Below are 15,168 nucleotides of genomic sequence, written 5' to 3' on the forward strand. Positions count from 1 at the left end.
TCAGTCATTGACAGGAAGTTTGTAGGCCACCATGCTGTTTACTTTGTGGATCGAGGTAGTAAATGAGCCAAGATGGATTTCCTCAGAAATGATAATGACCTGTAGTAACTACTCTTCCCATTTTTCAGGTACAGCCAAATCTTTGTCTGTATAAATCAGTAGATCAAATGAACCTAAATTGAGGATAAGATCATTAAAATACACTATTTTTCCAAAGTAAAAATACCCTCCCTCTTTCTCTTATAGGGCCACATTCTGAACTACCCATTGTTAGAAGATGGGTTGGCCTGGCCTCTAATCACTAATTTATTTCCCTCGATGGAAACTGATTTCAGCACAGATTATACTCTTCTATTTTACCTTGTGAAAAATTTTGGGCTTTTAAATTTTGCAGGAAAACCATTGAACATACAACATGCACACAATCACATGAGAACTTTTGAACATAAGCCACAGGAGAGCTAATATCCTGGTGTCACTGCAGCTCTCCAGTGCCCAGAACAGTGCCTGGCATGGAGGAGGCAGCTGTCAATCATCTGATGAATGGAGCAACGAGGATTGAAAAGCAAGACATGCACTGCACTCTGCAATGTGCAGACAAAAAAGCCATGGGAGGAATCACACTGCAATGTTCAAGAGGGGCTGCTGTGCAATAGTTTCTCTCCTTTTGAGCATTTCTCAGTGTTCCAGAATACATACACACACATGCACATACAGAACTGCCGCCTCATGATGCTTCCCTACTTACCTTACACGTTACTAACCATTAAAAGTTACTAAAGGGTTGATTCTGCAAGCAGTAGTTTAGTTGTTCCCCCAGGAAACAAAGCTCAGTGTGAAGGTGTGTAACACATACAAGAAACTTCCAACACTGGTAGAAACATCACTGTCACTATGATCTGTCAGATCACTGAGCAGATTTCACCCTGGATGGTTTTCTGAGACTTCTGTCTGGGAGCACTGTCAAAGACACTGAATCAATCAATTCATTTTAGGTTTGACAGGTGATTTAAAACATTCACAAGAAAGATTATTTACTTGATAAAAATGCTTCCAAAAGTCAAATAAGTAATTCATCAAAAGATTTTTTAAAAAGTGAACAAAGGTCCCTTTAGGACCTACAACCTAGTGGGCAAGATACATCTTGTGATGATTTTGTTTATATATCCAATCATCATTTAGGGCTGGTCTTAGATTCAGGTCATTTAGTATGAGTTGACTAGAAAATCTGCCAACCACATCAAGTTAGGAAAACTGCAACATCTGTTGTCTTTAGCAGTCATGTCATACTCAATATCAAATAGCCACCTTTTGAGGACCTCCCTGCTTTCAATGTTCAACACGACCACCACCAGCTTCTGAACTGAGTCCTTATACAGCCAGTCTTTCAGCTGTTCCACCACACTACTTAGGTATTTTATGAGCTCAGGGTTGGTAGTTACCAGCAAGCTGAGTCCATACTTCTGCACTCCAGTGAAAGTTTCAGAGGGATATATGCGACATTGACACAGGATAAGAAGAACTTGGCCACGATCTCTGCTCTCCGCAAAGGGTGATGCCCGGCTCCTGGGACAGCGACTGCCACGGAGAAGCCCATCTGCCATCCAGTTCAAAAGTCCCTTCCCTACTCTTGACTGCCTATCCTTTCCTATCTCAAAAGGTGGTACCAACAGCAAAGCTAGTGGGAAATATTGTATTGCCCATCTGTATGATTTCCAAAATTAGTGATTTGTAAGTCTACTAAGGCAAGTGAAACTAGAGACTTTATTTAGTTGACCCCACTCCCAACAATGGCACTTGGACTTGGACTTGGGTGGAAATAAAGAAAGTGTCTAGAAGTGGACAGGTTCTGGATATATGTTGAAGTTCAAACAAACAGGCCTTTTTTTTCTGGTTGTGCTGGAGATGGATCCAGGGCCTCACACACCCAAAGACACCGTTAGTATTTTCTACCTTAACATTGTCAAGAAGAAAAAATAAAAATAAAAATGGACCAGCACTGGTTCAAGGCACTTAATATGGAATTGGGAGGCTATTGTTAATCACATCCCAGATATATCTGCAGCTGAAATTTTGAACCAGGCTACAGACTGTCTCACCCTTGATGCAAATGGACCTTTGAAACATTGTTAAAAATCTCTGTTGAAGATAATTTTCAAGCAAGAAAATACAAGACACCACAAAAGATTACCAACCAAGAAAAGCCTAGATGGATTCTCAGCCAAGTTTTACAAGACCTTCAGAGAAGAATTCTATGAAATAGAAAAGGAGGGAACTCTTCCAAATTCATTCTATGAGGCTAGTATCACCTTAATACCAAAACCAGACAAAGACACATCATGGAAAGAAAACTTCAGACCAAGATCTCTGATGGACACAGATGCAAAAATTATCAATAAAATCCTGGCCAATCGCAAATCATTAAAAAAATAGTGCACCATGATAAGTAGGGTTCATCGCAGGGATGCAAGTTGATTCAATATACAGAAATCAATAAATACAATACATCACATCAATAGACTTAAAGACAAGAATTATATGATAATCTCAATAGATGTTGAGAAAGCATTTGACAAGATAGAGCACCTCTTCATGTTCATAACACTAGAAAAAATAGGGAGAGTAGAACATACCTCAACATTGCAAAAGCTAAGTCCCAGGCCAACATCAATCTAAATAGAGAAAAATTGAAAGCATTCCCTCTAAAAACTGAAACAAGATAGGGATGCCCTCTTTCATAACTTCTATTCAACATAGTTCTTGAAAATTTAGCTAGAACAATCAGACACTGAATTGCTAAAGACTGGCTTTGAACCTGTGATCTTCCTGCCTCAGTCTCCTAAGACACTGGGATTACAGGCATGTGCCCCTGAACCTGGCAGTTCTTACATTCTTTAAGTTGTAATTTCTTTTCCTCTCATAGATTCATTTTCTTGAATAAACTTTTAAACTCTTTGGAATTTATGTTTCTATAAGCTCAGAAGTTTACAGATTTATTGAAATACTTTCACCATATAAATGTACAGGTTATTCTTTAATTTCAGTTGAAATTATGAAATACCATTTTATTGAGTGCTAGCTAAACGTCTCCTTATTTAGGTTTCTACTAGTGATGGGACAGAGAACAACTATTGCATAAAGATCACAGGAAGAAGGATGAAAACTCTATGAAGAAACAGGGAATGGACACAGTAAACTATCAGAACCAGGAAAAGAAGTCCTTTGAGAATACTGAAATTTTAACAGAAAAGAATAGCAGCCTTCCATGGACACAAAAATTGAATGAGGAAACACTTACGGAAATATTCCAGGGCAATGAACAGTTGTATATTTGGAAAGCTGAGAGTATACTTGAGAGTGAAAAACAAAGCTCAGAAAGACCAGAATCAGAAGTCAAATCACAAGAAAGCATTTGACAAGATACAGCACCTCTTCATATTCAAAACACTAGAAAAACTAGGGAGAGTAGGAATATACCTCAACATTGCAAAAGCTATCTATGTTAAGCCCCAGGCCAACATCAATCTAAATAGAGAAAAATTGAAATATTCCCTCTAAAAACTGAAACAAGATAGGTATGCCCTCTTTCACAACTTCTATTCAACATGGTTCTTGAAACTTTAGCTAGAACAATCAGACAGATGAAAAAGATTAAAGGAATACACAGGAAATGAAGAACTCAAACTATCACAATTTGCTAATGACATGATTCTATATTTGGAAGATTAAAAAAATTCCACCAGAAAATTTCTAGAATTAATAAATGAATTCAGCAAAGTAGCTAAGTACATAAAATCAATACCCATAAATGCATTTCTATACATAAGCAATGAGTCTATTGCAAAAGAAATTAGGAAAACCATCCCATTCACAGTAGCCTCAAAAAAAAAGAAAGGATCTGGAATCAGTCTAACAAAAGAGGTGAAAGATCTCTACAATTAAAACTACAGGACACTACAGAAAGAAATGGAAGAAGATCTTAGAAGATGGAAAGATCTCCCATGCTCTTGGATAGGCAAAATTAATATTGTCAAAATGACCATACTACCCAAAGTTCTATACAGATTCAAGGCGATTCCAATTAAAATCCCAATGTTATTCTTTATAGAAATAGAAAAAAAATCATGAAACCCATTTGAAAAAATAAGAGGCCCAGAATATCCAAAGCAATCCTCAGCAAGAAGAGTGAAGCAGGAGTCATCACAATACCAGAACTTAAACTATACTACAGAGCTATAGTAACAAAAATCACATGGTATTGGTACCAAAATAGATATGTAGACCAATGATACAAACTAGAAGACACAGAGACAAACCCATATAAATACAGTTATCTCATACTAGACAAAGGCATAAAAAACACACATTGGAGAAAAGATACCCCATTCAAAAAATGGTGCTGGCAAAACTGGAAATCCACATGTAGCAAAATGAAATTAAACCTCTAACTCTCACCCTGCACAAAACTCAACTCAAAGTGGATCAAAAACTTAGGCACTAGAACAGAGATCCTAAGCTTAAAAGAAGAAAAAGTAGGCCCAAATCTTCATAATGTTGGCTTAGGACCTGACTTCCTGAACAAGACTTTTGAAGTGCAAGAAGTAAAATCAAGAATCAACAAATGGATTCAAACTAATAAGCTTCTTATCAGCAAAGGAAACAACAACATGATGAGAGAGCCTACAGAGTGGGAAAAAATCTTTACCACATGCACCTCAGATAGAACACTAATTTTTAGTATATATAAAGAACTCAAAAAGCTTAACATCAAAAAACCCCAATAATTCAATCAATAAATGGGCTAAAGAACTGAACAGACACTTCACAGAAGAAAAAATACAATAAATCAACAAACATATAAGAGTGTTCATCATCTCTTGCAATTAGAGAAATACAAATCAAAACTACTCTAAGATTTCATCTCACTCTAATCAGAATGGCAATTATCAAGAAGACAAGCAATAATAAGCGTTGGCAAGGATGTCAGGGAAAAGGTACACTCATACATTGCTGGTGGGACTGAAAATTGGTACAATCAACCCCTATGAAAAGCAGTATGAAGATACCTCAGAAAACTTGTAATGGATCCACCATTTGACCCAGTGATTCCACTCCTCAGTTTATTCCCAAAGGACTTAAAATCAGCATACTACACTGACACAGGCATAATGTTTATAGCATCTCAAGTCACAATAGCTAAATTATTGAACCAATTTAGATGCCCCTCAACAGAAGAATAGATAAAGAAAATGTGGTACATATACAGAATGAAATATTACTCAGCCTTAAAGAAAAATGAAATTATGGCATTTGCAGGTAAATGGATGGAACTAGAGAATATCATGCTAAGGGAAGTAAGCCAATCCTCAAAAATCAAAAGCTCAATGTTTTCTCTGACAAGCCAATGCTGATCCATAATGGGCAGGGAGATAGAGAAGAATGAAAGAATTTTGGTTTGTGTAGAGGGGAGTGAAGGGAGGGGTGGGACTATGAGAATGAGAGAAACATTATTATTCTCTATAATGTTTGTTTTTGCATATACTGATTTTATTTTCAAATGCCATAGATTCAGAAATATTTTATTGTACTATGTATGTATCTTTTTAATTAGAAACAGAAATCTATTTTTCCAAGGAAACATTAGCCAGATTTTGTGTCACAATGATCTAAGCTTTTAGTATGTGTAATAAAATGAAATTATTTATCTCAGAGCTGTTAAGAACTTACAAATGTGATCCTGGAATATATAAGTGGGGCTATTTTTACAAATTCTTACAAACCAGAAAACTCCTTCCCCAAACATGTCAAGCTTAATTTTCTGCTCTTTGGAGCATAGCTAGTAAGGTAGCAAGTCCCAGTGACATTTTCCACAGTGTGAGTTGCCAGACACTATAAGCCTGTGGCAGTGTTTAATCTATAGCAAACCAGCTAACAATTGGTCGAAGAAAGGTTTATATAATTATTCCTTAATATCCTTGTGGTGATTACAACAATGGCAGAGAATCATAAGAGCAGAATTGGTGATTATCTGATAAGGTAGCATTTCTTACCAATTATGAGCTGATATAACCTTTATACTCTCAGCAGGTTACTTTTGTGACCCAATCCATTTTTTACTAAGCTCCTAAAGAAATGTGTATTTGTGTTTGCTCCCATTAGTGTATGTTGGGACTGTGATTTCAAGGGTCACTAGTTCTGCAGAGCAGCCTATATGCATTCCAAATTCTCCTGAAGATCTTTACTTTTTTAAAAAAATTATTTATTTATATATTCTAATTAGTTATATATGACAGCAGAATGCATTTTGATTCATTGTACACAATTGCAGCACAACTTTTCATTTCTCTGGTTATGCACAATGTGTTACACCATATGTACAGTCATACATGTACCTAGGGGTAATGATGTCCATCTCATTCCACCATCTTTCCTGACCCCATGCCCCTCCCCTCCCTTCCTCCCCCTTTGCCTAATCACAGTTCCTCCGTGTTTCATATCCCCTACCCCACCATTATGGATCACACTAGTGGAGGTACTCTGCACCATGAACAGCCAGAGGAAGGAGAAGTTGTGCTCCACTTGTGTACAATATGTTAAAATGCATTCTACTATAAAATAAATTAATTTAAAGAAAATCTCTGTTGAGCCAGAACAGTGGAGCAACTTGGGAGGCTGGACAGGAGGATTCAAGTTCCAGGCCAGCCTCAGAAATTTAGTGAGGCCCTAAACAACTTAGTAAGATAAAATAAAATAAAATAAAAAAAACAAAAAGGACTGGGGATGTGGCTCAGTTGGTTAAGCCCCTCTGGGTTCAAACTTCAGTACCAAATAAATCAATAAACAAATTTTTGTTGACTGCCTGTGCATTGGGTCTCCCTTCCCTCAGACTACCCAGAGACAGTCTACAGCCAATCCCTTGTTTAGAAATGTTTGCCTGCCCTGATCATAATTCCTGAATAACATGTAATGTACTTTCCAAACCCTAGATTTAAAGCTATAAATGTCTCTGCTATTTTATAAAACTTCATAGAACATTCTCTTTTTCTTTTTTATTTTTTACTGAGAATGTTTTCAAGACTGTTTGAATCTGTTTTCCTGGATCACAATCCTAATTAGACACCAATAAATATAATTTTCTTCATTCTCAACTAAATTGATTTTACTCTTGGTCAACACCACGGAGCAAATATTACCAGTAAGTTCACAAGGTTTTAAGAGAAACTGCACTTAACCTGCTTGGCACTGAGTTTTTTCATTAAAATGTACAAATGTGTCAGTAATCAATGCATTTTTTACTGTAAAATAAATTAATTTAAAAAAATCTCTGTTGAGCTGGGCAGCCTTTATAATTGAAAAATAATAGAGGGGTGTGATGGTGCATACTTTTGTAACACTAGTTATTCTGGAGGTTGAAGCAGAAGAATCACAATTGAAGGTCGTATTTGGCAATTTAGCCAGATCCTGTCTCAAAATAAAAAGGACTGGGGATGTCACTCATTGGTCAAGCACATCTGGATTCAATCCTCAGTATTGCTAAGTAAATAATAATAAGTAAAAAAAATGAGATTGTGATAGACAATTGAATGCTGTTTAAGGAAGCAAAACTTCAGGTTGTTTTCTGTAACTTCTACTGTTTTTTTGTTTTGTTTTGTTTTGTTTACTAGAAATGGAAGCCAGGAGTTCTCTACCACTTAGGTATAGCACCAGCCTTACTTCCCCCTTTAAAAAAAAATTCATTTGAGACAGGGCCTCCCTTAGCTACAGACATTGGCCTGGAATTTGTGATCATCCTGCCTTAGCCTCCCAATGTTGGGATTATAGGCATGCGCCACAGTGCCTGGATTCTAGGAGATTTTCAAAGTAGGTATATTATAGAGCAACATATGTTGCCCAACCTTATTTCAGGAACCTTCTGGGATCCTATCTAGGCAAGGAGGTCTGTGGGCAGTACTACCCCTTCCCTCCAGGCCCAACCAGGACTCAGATCATCAACTGGGGGAGTGTGAAGAGGGACCTGGTGGTGGTGAAAGCTGTGCAGACCATCCCCAGTACCTGAGCCCCACCCTGATCTCTTTCAGTGCTGTAGGGCCTCGGGGAGGCTGCAAGCAGGAGCGGGTGGAGGGTACCTTGGGCACCAATGTAGGGTTCTGGCCATCTGGGAGATTTGCTTTTTTAATTTATTGAGAGTATATGGTGATTCAAGTATCCAGTGGCTTTAGGCTCCAAGTACCATGGGACACTGCTAGTATTCTTAGTCTGATATCTCCAGTCTTGGTGGAAGAGAACACTTTGATTGAGGACAGCGTGAGTGGTAAGGATTCAGGTTCTCCGCTTGCTTTCTCCTTTTCCTTTCCCACTTGTTTTCCAACTGGTAGACTGAACCCCATTCATTCTTTATTTCTGATTTTATGAAATTTGAATATGTTATCATACATATGATATATACACTTTTATTTTTGTTGGGATGGGGTGGGCATTATCTGTTTAATGTTTTCTGAGCTTCCTTTAACTCTTGTGTGATATCTATCATTATTCTGATTAGTCGTTATTGCTTCATCTATTTTTTCTGTTCCTTTTTCCTCATTCTGGGATTCACATTAAATGAATTTTACACCTTTTAAAGTTGTCTCACATTTCTTGGATATTCTATACCTCTTTTTTTCTTTCTGTTCTTTTTCTCTCCTTCCCCTCCTATTCGTTTCTCCTCCTCCTCTTCCTTCTTAGGCAAGCACTCTACCACTGGGCTACATCACCAGCCACTTTTCAGTTTTATTTTATTTATTAAATAAAAGTTGGTGTTGGGACTGAAAGGAAAGTGACCACAATGCTTGGAGCGGCCAAGAGATCTTTATTGCAGCAGTGCAAAAGAGGAGAGAGAGAGAGAGAGAGAGCGAGAGAGAGAGAGAGAGAGAGAAAGAAAGAGAGAGCAAAAGCAAGAGAGGGAGACAGAGAGAGCAAGAGCAAGAAAGAGGGGCCTGGTAGGAGGAAGTTTTTAATAGCCCAGATATAATGGGGGTCTCTGGATCTGCAAGCTGCCTGGTTGGAGTACAGTGATTGGATGATTCAGTAGTGCCATCTTCTGCCTTCAGGCAGACGGGGTAGGGGTTAGACATGGGTTTCCATTGCACCAGATGGGTGGGGATCAAGTGTTCAGCCATGAGTGCGGATTAGTGTTCAGACTTGATGCAAACAGGTGATAAAGGACCAGACAGGAGGGGGTTTGAGTGCGTGGGTTATCCTGCAGCTAACATTTATCAGCTTGCCCTGCATACAACTTAGTTCAGCCTGCTCTGCACTTAACAGGGACTAGGCTCAGTTGGTAGAGTGCTTGCCTCTAATGCACAAGGCCCTGGGTTAAATGCCCTGGGTTCAATCCCCAGCATCACACACACACACACACACACACACACACACACACACACACAAAGTTGGTATTACTGAAAACTTGGTCCTTGTCCCCGATGCTAATCCAATAACAAGGACATGGATTTGAGGAAGAGGAAAATAGGTTTATTGCTTTGCTAACAAAGGAGAAACACAGGGGACTTCTGTCTCAAAGGCTGTGATTCTGCCCATCATCAGGAACTTGGGGCTTTTAAAGAGGTGACTCAAAGGCTACATTCCATGTGTTCTCTTTTGGAGTTGTAATTCACTTGTCAATTTGGGAGACAGTAATTTCTGAGATCTTCTGGTGCCATCCCCAAAGTCTGGATGACTTCTTTCCTATTGTGGGTATGCTCAGGGACATATAACTGCCTAGGATGGGGAAGAAATTGTAATCCTGTTTCCCCAGAGATTCAGGAAGAGGAGAGATCAGGGAGGAGCAGGAGAGAGAAAGAGAAGGAAACATGTCCATTTTAAAAACAAGTTGCAGTGGCAGAGCATCAAGGGTTATATTCAAAGCAAAAGTAGACCACTGTTATGGGCTTATAATTCCAGCAACTTGGGACTTTGAAGCAGAAAGATGGCAATTTCAATGCCTGTTTGAGGAATTCAGTAGACCCTGTCACAAAATAAAATAAAAAAGGGCTGGGGTGCAGTTCAGTGATAGAGCACACCTGGGGTCAACTTCCAATACTGGGGGGCAAGGAAGCTCAAGTCATGCTCTGCTTCTTAGTTTTAGAAGTTTCTATTGGCATATCTTCAAACTCAGAGATTCCTTCTTCACCTGTGTACAGTTTACTAATGAAACCAAAAGCATTCTTCATTTGTTGGTGTTTTTGAACTCTAGCATTTCCTTTTTTTTTTTCTTAGAATTTCCAACTCTTTTCTTACACTATCCATCTATTCTTGCATGCTGTCTACCTTTTCCTTATAGGTAGTAACATTCATAGTTTTTTTAAAGATTCATGGTTGAATGTGTGTGTGTGTGTCGGGGGTACTTGAAATTAAATTCATAGGGCATTCACTGAGCTACATCCTGGGTCCTTTTTTATTTTGAGACAGGATCTCACTAAGTTGCCCCACCTGGCCTTCAACTGGCACTCATCTTACCTCTGCCTCCTGAGTCTCTAGGATTCATGTACCACCATTTCCAGTTGAATAATTGTAATATCCTTGCCACATCTGAGTCTGGTTTTGATGATTACTGTATTTCTCCCAACTGCCTTTTGCCTTTTAGTTGCTGTTGTCATACATAATATGATGTACTGAGGAAGAGGAACTCAGGTAAATAGGTCCTTAGTGGTATGAGATTAAAGTGTGTATGGAGGGGAGAAGCATCCTATAGTCCTATGATTAAGTCTCAGTTATTTAGTAAACCTGTGCCTTTAGGCTATCAACTTTATAAAGGTTTTTTAGTTTCTTTCCACTTAAGTAGGATCTGATGGCTTAGGAGGCTGGGTGGGTATTTCTCTTTCTCTAGGTCAGTTAGATTCTGATAAAATAATTTCTCTAAGGGGAAGGCCTTATGAACAGTAGGTAGCTGTGTCTTGTGGTGCACAACACTAATCCCAGTAACTCAGGAGACTGAGGCAGGAGGATCAAAAGTTCAAGGCCAACATCAACAACTTCGTGAGACCCTCAGCAAATTAGTGATACTCTGTCTCAAAATAAAAAAAAATATAAAGGGCTGGGGATATAGTTCAGTGATAGAGCACCCCTGGGTTCAATACCCAGTACCAAAAAAAGGTGGGGCGGGGAGGAGAGTGGGTATATTTTGAAATGGCTACTTCCCTTCTATACCTATTATGCTGTAATTAGGAGGGGATTTTTCTTTGATCTTCAACTGTAAGAATCTCATCAAGATCCTGGAGTGGGCTTTCTTATTGCTAAGGCCTCCTGAATTTTTTTTTTTTTTTTTTTTTTTTTTTGTAGCAGGGATTGAACTCAGGGGCACTTGACCACTGAGCTATATCCCCAGTCCTACTTTGTATTTTATTTAGAGATTGGGTCTCACTGAGTTGCTTAGCTCCTCACTTTCGCTGAGGCTGGCTTTGAAATCCTGATCCTCCTGCCTCAGCCTTTTGAACCACTGTGCCCAGCTCCTCCTGGAATTTTTTTTTAATATTTATTTTTTTAATTGTAGTTGGACACAATACCTTTTCCTCCAGGAATTTTTAACACTAAGATTTATCCACACTGAGTCTCCAGCAATATATTAATTATAGTTCACATTTTCCTACCCTGAGACTGGTTCCCAAGCTGTCTTCTGTTTGTGGGTTTTGCTCTGGTAAGTTGTGATTATTTGTGTCTGCATGTCTGTCCCTCCGGTTCTGGCAGCAGTAGTTTGTCACATGACTTCATTATCACAGCTCCTAGAGGAGTTGTTGACTTTCCAATTTGTTGTTAGGATGATCCTTATATGCCAGGTTAGAAACTGGAAGTCCATTCTGTTCTAACTATGGCAGGACATCAGTATCAAGGCATGAACCTCAGGAGGGCCCAAGGGTGGGATGAACAAGGTCCTGCGACAGTCAGAGCATCAGATTGACTTTACCTTCTTCTAGGCTGGGGCTTCAGAAGGTTTGTGGGCACAGTGTGTGTGTTGAGGGGCACAGTACAAGAGGGTTCTTTAGAGGTTGAGGATTTAGCTCAGTGGCAGAGTGCTTGCCTAGCATATCCAAGGCCCTGGGTTTGATCCTTGGCATGGAAAAAAGAAAAAGAAAAAAATTACCCCAAAAGAGGGTTATTTATATTTTTTGACAAGTTAAAAAAAATGGATCTCAAATGCCCTCATCTGTTTACTTTTTACATGTCACAATCCTGAAGGACTTTGTTGTAATTAGGGAAGAATATTTGTTGCCATTTTCACATAGTCAAATTCCAAGCTACTGGGCCCAGTACCTGACAGAGGAAAGTTGAACACTGAATAGATGTTGAACCAAGTGCTAAGGCAGGATAGAAGAAAAATAATAAAGATAGGTAGAAAGATTTAAAAAAAAAAAAGAAAGGAAGAAAAAGGAGACTATAACTTTAATATAAACCTTGTGCTAAAGTTTCTCACAGCTTTTCTTCTCAGGTTTGATACTCCCCAAGCCAGCTTTTCTCCCGGGCTAATCACTCCCAAATTTCTGGGAAATCTACAAATCACTCACAATCTTAAAGTCACTAGAAATTCACTCATTTATGAAAATTTCCCTGTGCTTTTAGAGTAGATTAAGCAAAGGGAGATACAATATTTTAAGAAAACTATAATTAGGTACATTTCAAGTGTTATTTATTGATCTGGTAATGAAGATGATGTAAAAGATACACCCTGCCTAGTATCAAAGAAATCAGACCAAAGAAATTTTGGCACTATTTCAGTCCTTGGGCTTTTCCCTGTTTTCTCCTAAAGTGCTTCCAGATAAGTGGTTCCTGCCAGTTTCAGCTTAGGTCTACTTCAACAAAAAACAAACCAGAGAGTGCACACTTAGTACTGATTGAGTGTGTGAAGTTTCAAGCAGCTTGCACAAACCCTGTTTGATTTCCAGCTTGATTTCCATTCACCCCTATAGGGTAAAATGAAGTGAAACCTGAAAATTCAAACTGTTCCTGCCATCAAACTTTTGAACTTAGAATATCCAAACTTGGGGAACGTAGTAAGGCTAGGTAAAGGATGAATACTGCCCAGTATCAAAGTAATCTGACCAAATTTAAACCTAACCCAATTAGGGTTGGGTTTAGCATTATCTAAACATTACTAGAACCCTAACTCTAACCCTAAACCTAACCCCAACCTGTTATAGAACCTTGGAACCAAGAAGACCCAAACTTGGGGAGCATAGTGATCCTATAGTTCCAGACCATCATAAACTATCTTGTGATGTTATCCCTTCAAACCTTCACATGCCCACCCTTCACAGACTTTTAAAATTTTTGTTATCAGGGGTTGAAGCCAGTGGTACTTAGCCACTGAGCAACATCCCCAGGACTTTGTAATATTTATTTAGAGACAGGATCTTGCTGAACTGCTTAGGGCCTCACTAAATTACTGAGACTGGCTTTGAACAATCCTTCTGCCTCAGCCTCCTGAACCACTATGATTACAGGCATGCACCACTACAACTAGCTCACAGAATTTCCTTTAAAAGAAGAGCCCAAGACCCCCAAAGGCTTTTCACTCTCCACATAGCCTGCCTTCTGCTCTGAGAATGGGTATCTTTACCTTTTACTCCCTCCCCAACCAGAGGAGCCTTACCACTAATCCCCATCCCCTGCCTTTTTTATTTTTTATTTTGACACAGTGTCTCACTAAATTCCTTAGAGCCGCAGCCTCCTAAATCACTGGTCTTACATAGGGCTACAACACCCAGGTCACATTTTACTTTCTAAGGAAGATCTCCATCTTTGCTAAAATCTGACGCATTATTAAATTCTTTTCTGTGATGGGTCAAGAGTGAGAAAGGCCCAAGGTCTCCTTTGTCTTGGGAAAGACCTCCTCGAACCCCATGATGGTGACAGTATAATGCTAGTGTGAGAATAAATAACTAAAAAATATTTTGAAAAACTGGAAGTAAAATCAAGAATATGCAGGTTTTAGTATAAGGAAGTATTGTTGGAATCCTGCCAAAGACCCACAGTAATACATCTGTAATTCAACAATTTGGGTGTATTTTTTGTTGGAATGAAAAAGAACTTATCCCACAGGGAACCATGGGGGCATCTTAGTAAGATGGTGTTAAAAATTGATATATTATGGGATTGTAATTCTTATTAATGTTTTTAAGGAACATTGAAGGAAGCAGGATATGGCTTGGAGTTGGCTGTTATTGGGAAGCTGGTACAATTTGATATAATTGAGTATGAAAACAAATCCTGTTCAAGCCAGGTGGGGTGGTGCATGCCTGTAATTCCAGCAACTCAGAAGGCTTGCTTAAACCCACAAATTCAGTAGTAGAGTACTTGCTGAGTATGCACGAGATCCCAGGTTTAATTCCCAGCACGTGAGGAAAAAAAAAAGAAAGAAAACAAATGGGAATAATTTAACAGAACACCAACACCAGACAAATCTGTTCTAATTGGGATGAATTAAGGAAACTGCAAACCACAAAAATACCAAACATCTTTCCTGGTTAATGTGAGTGAATGCCTTTCCTCACCAGTTACAGCTTGTCTTTTGTCCTGGCTTGGGTCTGCCCTACTTCTGGATAGGATTTAGTTTTTAGGTTTTTTTTCTTTTTTTTTTTCCTGTGGTACTGGAGTTGAACCCAGGGGTGCTTTGCCAGAGAGCTACAACCCAGCCCTTTTTATTTTTTGAAGCAGAGTCTCGCTGAATTGCAGGGGCTGGCTTTGAACTTACAATCCTCCCAGGCAGCTAGAAATACAGGTATGTACCATTATGTCTGGCTTGAAGGCTTTTGATATTGGTCTGGTATAGGGCCAAGGCAACTTTTAAAATGCCCATGTGATTCTAATATGCAGCCAAAGTTTGAAAATTTGGAGCCACTGCTTATAATTACCCGCTCTCTTTCAAATCCTGGAGCATGGAGAATAAGTTGAGATTACCTACTAGTTCAACCATAGAAGGGACCAAGTTCTCTGAAGCCCTCTTTTCCCAGTACCCTGCCATCCAACTCTAGAAAGGCCCAGATGGGCATCCTGGGCCTTCATCAGTGGGTCTCTTCAATTTAACTATGCCTGAAAGTCACCCAGGTCACTTGGTGGAGCATATTTGGGGATCTACCTCCAGAGGTTCTTTTTCAGTACATCAAGCAACGTGTTCAGGGTGTCTCTTTCCCAAATAGG

At 39.0% G+C, this 15,168-nt stretch overlaps 1 pseudogene; it reads right to left on the minus strand.

Moving 5' to 3' along the window:
* LOC143400354 (mitotic spindle assembly checkpoint protein MAD2A-like) lies at positions 1-9,158 on the minus strand (annotated as a pseudogene).
* Between the last annotated feature and the right edge of the window lie 6,010 nt (positions 9,159-15,168).

Source organism: Callospermophilus lateralis, chromosome 5 (assembly GCF_048772815.1).
Source record: "Callospermophilus lateralis isolate mCalLat2 chromosome 5, mCalLat2.hap1, whole genome shotgun sequence".
NCBI lineage: Eukaryota > Metazoa > Chordata > Mammalia > Rodentia > Sciuridae > Callospermophilus > Callospermophilus lateralis.